This window comes from Rhipicephalus microplus, chromosome 9, assembly GCF_043290135.1.
Source record: "Rhipicephalus microplus isolate Deutch F79 chromosome 9, USDA_Rmic, whole genome shotgun sequence".
In the NCBI taxonomy this organism is placed as follows: domain Eukaryota; kingdom Metazoa; phylum Arthropoda; class Arachnida; order Ixodida; family Ixodidae; genus Rhipicephalus; species Rhipicephalus microplus.
This window is the reverse complement of record NC_134708.1, coordinates 45,646,088-45,655,363: the sequence shown is the minus strand read 5'-3', so window position 1 is coordinate 45,655,363 and position 9,276 is coordinate 45,646,088.

Sequence of the window (9,276 nt, the reverse complement as noted above, 5' to 3'; positions counted from 1 at the left end):
GTTTGACGAAAGATAGACTGAAGCCAAGTCCACTTCCCTCTAATTTGGCCTCTAATCCATGTAGGTACATCATGAATAACAAGGGTGACAGAGGACACCCTTGCCTAAGCCCCCGTTTTATCTCTGTGGGCTCGAATACCCGTTTTTCCCATATTATAACTACCTTGTTACTTTTATAGATATCCTTTAAGAGCTTAGTGACTCCGTCCTCCACACCTAGTGTGTCCAGTATTCCCCACAAGACCTATTGAAGCGCGCTATCATACGTTCCCTTCAAATATGCTATCCACAGGGGCCAGTGTTCCTTTTCTGCTATTTCAATGCACCGCATCAGTAAGAACAGATTGTTTTACAAGCTCCTTTGTTTCCGAAACCCATTTTGCAGTTCACACAGCACCCCCTCATTCTCTATCCATGCCTGAAGTCTTTCCTTTATAATCTGCCTCACCTGCCTGTAAGCCACTGATGTCACTGTTAGGGGACGATAGTGGTTTATGTGAGCTTTGTCCGCCTTTTGCGCAAAGCAACTTTACATTCCCGCATCGTTCCAGCCGGTGAGTTTTGGCGCGAACTAATACCAGTGGCCGCGTGCTAGGTGCTTTTCTGGCGACCGCGCGTTCTTTAGGCACCAAAGCGCGCGAACATCCTTCGGCGCTTCCGCGAAGCCCCTCGAAACGACAGCGCGCCACCAGCGGCAACAAGCAAAACGCCATGTAAGCCTTTTTTTTTTTCACTATTTTATTCGTAAGGCTTAAGGATGGCACGCATAAAAACTATTTATGATTTATTTAATGAAATTACAAGCATGAATAATGCGAATGCGTTGAAGTTTTGGAAAGTTACCCACTTTTTCTGGCACTGCGAACCCCAAAATTAACAGTCGTGCTGCACAGCTCGTGAATGGCACACGGATATGTTGATATTATAATTCACAGAAAGTATTATTCACAGAAAGGCTTTCCTTGACCCATATAGCCTCCTCCTCTCTTGCATTGCGAGTGTATGCATGCTGCCCGCTCTCAAGCTGAGCGTGTGAGTCGAGGAAGCAGCGACATATGGGAATTCGCGAAGATAGCTTATTTTGTGGAGAATGAATGTAATGGGTGGTCAAATAGCACACCCGCATGCATTGAAGGAGCCAGCTAACGTTGAAAGTATAAACCGTAAGCTATACCTACGGCTTCGGGGCGGCTATTCTGCTTATCGATGGGCTCAACGATCCTGCTTTGTTTGCAATCGAGAAGTCTGCTTCTTAAGCGTTCCTGTCATTGGTTTGCAAAAGCCTACTAAAGCAGTCAAGGAAGGTTACATTGAGTATGGAACTTCATTATTCGGCTTCAGTACACACACAAAAAAAGCGAAGCATTTCTTTGCGTACTGCAGGCACTTTGACTATCTATCTATCTATCTATCTATCTATCTATCTATCTATCTATCTATCTATCTATCTATCTATCTATCTATCTATCTATCTATCTATCTATCTATCTATCTATCTATCTATCTATCTATCTATCTATCTATCTATCTATCTATCTATCTATCTATCTATCTATCTATCTATCTATCTATCTATCTATCTAGGTCTGTCCGTCCATCTCTCTGTTCGAACTACCCCGAGTATTATATAACATCCTCTTCTTGGCAATTTCCTGCTTAAAAATTCGATAGATATCTAGTGCGGACTTCTTAATCATGCCGATTCTGCACATATCGGTCTCGGCTTCCTTCGCCTTCTTATTGACCGATAATTCGTTTTGGTTTGGCCCCCTGCTGTTTTCTAAGTATTTACCAGTCGAATTTCTGGTTTGCTTCCCCCATTTTGAATCTACATTCTTCGTGTACAAGTAGCCCAATATCGTCCTATCCCAACGCTCCTCCCCCATTTCTCTCAACCGCTTCTCAAATTTATCTTGCTGCTAGCTTCCCTGCCCTCAAATGATGTGTATCCCATATTACCTTGTACTCCCTGTTTCGGTGTATTCCCATGAGCTCCTAAGGCAAGCCTACCCATTCCACGTTGCTTAATTTCTAATCTTGCTTGAACGTCTAATCTCATGCAAAAGACCGCATTGCCGAACGTCAGACCAGGAACCATGGCCCTTTTCAATATTACTCTCACAACATCATACCGATTGCAATTCCACAGTGCGCTGTTTTTGATCTCCGCTGCATACCTGTTACCTTTAGTCATCACGTATACTTCGTGTTCCCTTAGGTACACAGTCCCAGTGCTTATCCATACGCCCAGATATTTGTACCTATCTGTTATCTCTATCGTGACCTTCTGAATTCTAAGCTCACTACCTTCGTTATCATTAAAATCATGACTGCTGATTTTTCCTTACTGAATCTAAAATCTAACCTATCCCCCTCATTACCGCAGATGTCAATCAATCTCTGCAAATCTTCTTTGTTGTCGGCCATTAGCACTATATCATCTGCGTACATTAGTGCTGGTAGTGCCTGATCAATGAGTTTTCCTTGTTCGACAAAAGAGAGGTTGAATCCAAGTTAACTTCTCTCTAATTTGGCCTCTAATCTTTGTAGGTACATCATGAATAAAGAGGGTGATAGTGGACATTCCTGCCTAAGTCCCCGTTTCACCTCTGCAGGCTTGGATACCCGTTTTTCTCACTTTATAACTAACTTGTTACCTTTATAGATATCCTCTAAATGGTTAGTGACTTCATCTTCCACGCCTACTGCGTCCAGTATTCCCCACAATTACTCTTGAACCACGCTATCGTACGCTCCCTTGATATCCAAAAATGCTAGCCACAGGGGCCTGTGTTCCTTTTCTGCTATTTCGATGCACTGCGTCAGTGAGAACAGATTGTCCTCCAACCTCCCGTGTTTCCGAAACCCATTCTGCAGTTCCCCCCAGCACCCCCTCATCCTCTATCCATGCCTGCAGTCTTTTATTTATAGTCTGCATCGCCAGCCTCTAGACCACTGATGTCACTGTTATAGGACGGTAGTTGTTTATGTCAGCTTTGTACCCCTTTCCTTCGCAGCGGTCGGTTTTTTCGGCCTTTAAGGCCATCGCGGAAACTTGAGAGTTTCCGGATTGGATTGGATAAACTTTTGTTTGTTCCTCCAAAACACAGATGACTGTGTTGCGGACAGCTCCCACTTGAGAGTTTCCGGGGCCTGGTACTGGCCCCTAGCGCAACAATGATGATAGTTCTGTCAGCGTCGTCTCTAGGTCGGATAAATTAGTTTACAACGCCACCGCTACCCTTATTTTTGTTGGAATGTCAGAGGTACAGTTTCTCTTCTCTAATTGGTAGTTTATAGGTGTTCTGTGTTGCTAGTGTTTCATCAAAATAAGGAATATGAAAGAATTACACTGGAATTACACTGGAAAAAATGACGTATGGCATTCGACTACTGATTAAATCTCGTCTTTATTTCAATCCATCAATACTTATGTCACTGTATTTTTCTTTTGTTCATTCGCACATTTCTTACTGTATTACTTCATGGGGCAACACATACACCACTCATCTTACTTCAGTTCAGACAATTCAAAACCAAGCGATAAGAATTCTCACATCAAGCCCATATCTCTCTAAAGCTAAGTCACTACTTCACGAAAACAATATATTAACTGTATCTGAGCTAGTTAAATATAACCTTGGTATTTACATGTATAGAACTATAAATAACCAACTTCCACATTTCACTACCATTCTCTCAAATAACAATGTCACAAGGTTTGCCCTTAACAATAACTTTCTACTGCCAAAAGTTCGCACCAATTATGGCAAACAAACCATTCATTTTTCCGGAATTTCTTTTTGGAATAGTTTGCCTTCCGACATTAAAGTATGCCGTTCCCTGAAGGAAATTAAATCGAAGTTAAAAAATCATATCATGTCAACTAACTAGCCTGTTTTGCTGTTTCTTAATTGATTCCTATTCATTGTGAGTTGTGTTCTGTAATCATTTGTCATTGAAGTTAGCACGTTATTCTTACTTTTAAATTGTTTCTGTGAGATTACAAGGGTATATTCTTACTTTATTTGTTTCAATTGCATTTTACTGTAGCTCTGTCTCCCTGCTATGTACATCACAATCATTCTCAATTATACATTGTACAAGAGGTCCCCTTTGCAGTCTCTGACTATGGGACCTCTTTCTGTATATCATGCACATGTATTCTTCTTCATTTAGCACAATAAAACCTTCTGTTCTGTTCTGTTCTGGAATCGTTGCCCCATTTTTTCAGCAGTTACTGACTTACTTTATCGTTGCGATCATTATGCCCTTGATTTTGTTGGTTAACAAGAAACTTGGCTTACATAGAATAAGTCCTTCAGAGTTAAAACTTACCGCACATTTTGTTTGGAATAGGAGAGGGCACGCCCAGCCGGTGCGCTACGTGAAAAGTGTGGAGGAAGCACGGAGGAAGGAAAAAAAAAAAGAAACTAAGGAGAGGCCCTGACGTTACTCGTGGTGAAGCCGAAATTCGGCCGTATTGACTGGGCAAATTTTTCTCTCTTGTTTACATCCGAATGTGAAGCAGAAGGTGCGACTTTCTATGCGGCTCTGAAAGCACGTGGGCTGCGCAGCGCTCGTGTCGTGATGATCCGAAACTAATGTAACTAGGCTCGACACTCTGGGCCAGCGCGACACCTTCGGCAAAATCATTTCGTCCGAGTATTAACAGCGAGTAACAGCTCACCGACAACGAAGCAAGTACACGAGAACGTGCGCTATATGCACTGCCAACGGCGAGTGTTTTCACGTCATTAATTCAGCAACTGTACAGACAACACGATCGGTCGTGCGCCTTCTACGGTTACATTCCACCACGCGGCCGACGCAGCGTCCGGCCACTGTGTCCGTGTTCCGCGTGAAACTCACCGGCGTGAGCATTCTGCGACCGTGTTGACTTTGAGCACGGTGCAAGTGACACTTGAACGCGGTTGCTGTTACGTTGAGATTAGATGCAATGCTGGTGGAGAGTGTACCAAGCGGAACAGAAAAGGTGTTTTAATACGCACATGAAAGTTGTTACTGTACACACACAACACGAAACTGCGTATATACACATGGTCCTCATTGCGTATTGCTGGGCTCAACAGCGTCGCCCGTTGTCACAAGCACAAGTACTACCCAAACAGTCACTGACCTGCAAAGCGTTCGCCGTCGTTCCGCTTCGTCATGGTGCCCAACGCTATTTCGCTGAACATTAATTGCTTCATCCGCGTCATCCGCCGCACGACACATGAATATGCACTCGTTCTACGCACTTTTGAAACTCCTTGATGGGCAAAAGGATTTGTAAACGTTGCTAAGAGTACACTAACTGCCAGGAGAACACTGCGTAACCAATAACGCGGTGCAGAGCACGGATATTCTCCGCCACGGCTCAGCACGACTCCCGGGAAGGCACACATGCCAGAGCCAGCCGCGGCCTCTCACTGCTAGACCAGTTTAAGCCTAACGTAGTCTGACTAGAAAAGCACCACCTAAAAATAGAATCTGTGCTAAAAGGCATTGTATGGATATTGTAATGGGGCGGTGACTTCTGTCTTAAATGCGTGTACTTGTGGATATTTATACGCGCATGTCATGTGTGTGTGTGTGTTTACTGTGTACATATAAAACTTCAATTTCTCAGAACAAGATGCAGCACTGCCTGCCTACACTTTTGACACTTACTAATAGCACTACGCTTATAATACAAAACATCGTCGTAAATTTGCTGGCTTGCAATGCCGTAACGCAAGTAGGATACTTGGAAAGCAGCCTAATTTATAACCTGTCGATACAAAATGAGAACTGGTTGCAATGAATTTAGGCAGATTAACAGTCAGGCTACATATACAAATGGCACTTTTTAATATGCTTGTGTGTTGTTTTTACTATGTTTACATTGTAATAAGCCTTTAAGAAAGCAAGAACTATTATCTTCAGCCAAACTGGAATGATAAAACTGAGTCGTCACCATTATAAATGTTGTGGCAACGTTACTTATACTCCGGTTTCTTGTGAAACAATCGAGCGCATGTGGGCTCATATTGCCACAGGAAATCACCATTGCTCCGCGCAACGCGGACATCGGGAACTAGAGAAACGCTAACGGCATGACTACGAGCGACGAAGCCAGCCGCAATGCACGAGCCACCGGTACTCCGCCGAACAGCCAACGCGCGTGAAGAAGAGAACGAGGGTTAGGCACAAGTTCGCCCTTAATAAGCCTTGTAATTAGAACATCGTTGTTGTGAGGCTGCTACATTCGTTACAATATCAGGAACACTGTGCTCTGGATATCGTAGACTGCCGACAAAACGAGCGTATGATTTATTCGCAGTTTTGATACTTCCCTTTCTTTGTAGTTCCCCAGTAGCCACTTATGATGTAAGCGCCGCCATGTAAAGCGCTGCTTAATTGAGAAGCTAGGCGGATCGGTGCAAATTCTGATTGACGTTTTTTTTTTTTGTCAGCAGGTTCTTGAAACAGTAAATGTAACGACGCAATTTCAGCGTTCTTGTATATACACTCGTGCACCATGGCGCGTAGCAGATGCGTCCACTGTTACAGGCTGTTTTTCAGAGGCCTAGAATGGGAAGGCTTACAGATAAGTGTTTATATGTAGACTACCTGAGTAGCCTGGACTTCGTGGATGATGTTGCATTGCTGAGTGACTCAGGGGGCGAATTGCAACTCATGAGAACTGAATTAGACAAATAGAGCAGAAAGATAGGTCTTAAAATTAATCTGCAGAAAACGAAAGTAATGTACAACTTCAGAATAGAACAGTGCTTCGAGATATGCAATAGTACACTTGAAGTTGTAATAGACTATACGTCTACTAAGGACAGGCAAAAACCGCGGAGCAGAGCCTCGAGATTGAAGTAACTAGAATAATAAGAATGGGGCGGAGCACATTCGGCAAGCGCTCCAAATCATGACTGGTAGATTGCCACTATCCCTCAAGAGGAAGGTATATAACAGCTGAATCTTGCCGGTACTTAGCTAGAGAACAGAAACGTGAAGGCTTACAGAGAGGGTTCAGCTTAACTCTTTCAGTACGGCGCCATAGGCCATCAGACACGGGTGTCCGATGACTTCAAATCTCCCGCAAAAAATAAAAGCAGCGCTTTACAGACAAGTTGCGCCATCTGGTTTACTCTTTGAAAACTCCTCTTACAGTTCCAGCTTGGTATGTTTACATTTCGCGCCCCGCCGTGCCGCTGAAGACGACACTTGAACCGAAAGTGGTTTCGAGTTGCGTGCGAGAATGGCGTCCCGTCAGCGTCGCGCTCCTCGAAAGCAGACTCCTGCTGCAAGTATTTCGGTTGCTTCTCATGCCGATTTTTCTGACCTAAGCAGTAGTGATGGCTCAAGCAACGATGCGGAATCGTCAGATTTTAGCTTGGACGACGACACTCCTGCTGCGCAGGGGCCTCAAGCTTCGACAAGCGCTTGCAGGTGAGATTCGTTTTCGACTTCGCGCTGTGTATATATAAAAAAACGCACTTCATATTTGACGACAGTGCTATTGTTTGTTTCTTTAGGGCCTCAACAACATATGGCCGGGATACTTTGCCGAACTCATCGCGCCGTGTCAAGTTTTTGCCAACGAGAGAACCAGGTGCCTATGTTGGAGCAGTGATGCGGAGCGACGCGCGTCGGTTCTGTAGAGCGCTGGGTTTTTTTTCTTTTGTTTTTCACGACCGAAGTGATCAAGACGGTGTGCGAGAACACAAATAAGTACGCCTGGATGCACGTATTGGGGAAACAAACCTATTCTCGGCGTGACGGCTCCTGGGAGGAAGTCACTCCATTGGAGATGCTGCGACTAATTGGACTCATCATCTACATGGGCCTTGTTGAAGTACCGCGACTGCACTTATGTTGGCGGACCACAGGAACATTCAGTGGCCTGCTGCCACCAAATATTATGCGAGGAAGACGCAGCGGGCAATGGAAAGAAAAAAATGGTAGGTGTAACATTAAAAGCAGAGTGGATCAGGGAACAAATTGGGGTTTGAACAATGAACATAGGGTTTGAACAAATGAATATGGGCTGGGCATGTAGTGCGTAGGCAGAATAACCACTGGTCATTATGGATGACTGACTGGATACCCAGTGAATGCAAGTGGGTTATGGGGAGACAGAAATTAAGTTAGATGAGATTAGGACGTATGCGGGTACAAAATGGCAGCAGCAAGAACAGGACACAGTTGACTGGCTGATCATGGGAGAAGCCTTTGTCCTGCAGTTTGCGTAGTCAGGCTGATGATGCTGATGATAATGATGGAGCTGGAACTTGTGTAGTTGTTCGGGGTGACAGCTTCTTTCAACAACCTGCTGATTTATGAATGCCTTAGTGCTCCTGCAAGTACCAAGGACAAGGAAGGCTTGCATGTTCTTACGTAAGAAAGAACTAGCATACGTGAGGGCTACGACATGTGCTCGGTACTGTTGCTTGTGATTATGTTGCCCCGCTCTCATGCACGTTAATTAGCACCGCCGCATTTAAAACTCCTCAAATTAGTGTGGGTCCCAGGTCAATGCGGATTACAATTAAGTGAATTGGCAGATGCTTTGGCACGAGCATCACTCGATGGACCAGTAATTTCAGTACTTCCAGAGTTAGAATACTTATTAGGGGTTAGATATAGGAAATTCGCTATTTTTACAGATAGTTTAGAAAATATCACACAATGGACAGATTATCAGCACCTCAAATTTCCATGGAAAGCCCAGTGGAGTCCGTCAAAAAAACTTGAAATTATAATCTCCAGATTCCGGTGCCGTGTCCCCCCATTAAATTTTTATTTACACAGAGCTGGTCTGACACTTTGCCCTCTTTGTCCGTTCTGCGAAGAATCAGAAACTATTGAACATTATTTTGGCTCATGTCGTAACTATGCATTAATTAGGAAACAACTTTTAGATATTTCATTTGCGAAGCTAGGTTTAAATTTAACCACAGAAAATGTTCTAAGTTTTGGTGCCTCTGTTTTGGGAAATTTCCACAGAGATGCATTCGATGCGGTGTGTAATTTTATTCAAGACTCTAAACGTTTTTCAACATAAAGCCCACGTTAACAGATACCGTCCCCCCTCCCCCCCAAAAGAACGGGTCGAAAAGTAATTTTCAATTCTGGATAAATCCGTGACATACCAAATTAATCGGGTTTGCAAAACCAGCTGTCTGGTCGGCTCCTAAAATCAAGTTGTAGCTATTAGTGTCTACTTTGTTGTTGATTCTTTTTTCTCACTATCTAAATCTTTGGTTTCTTTCTTTTTTT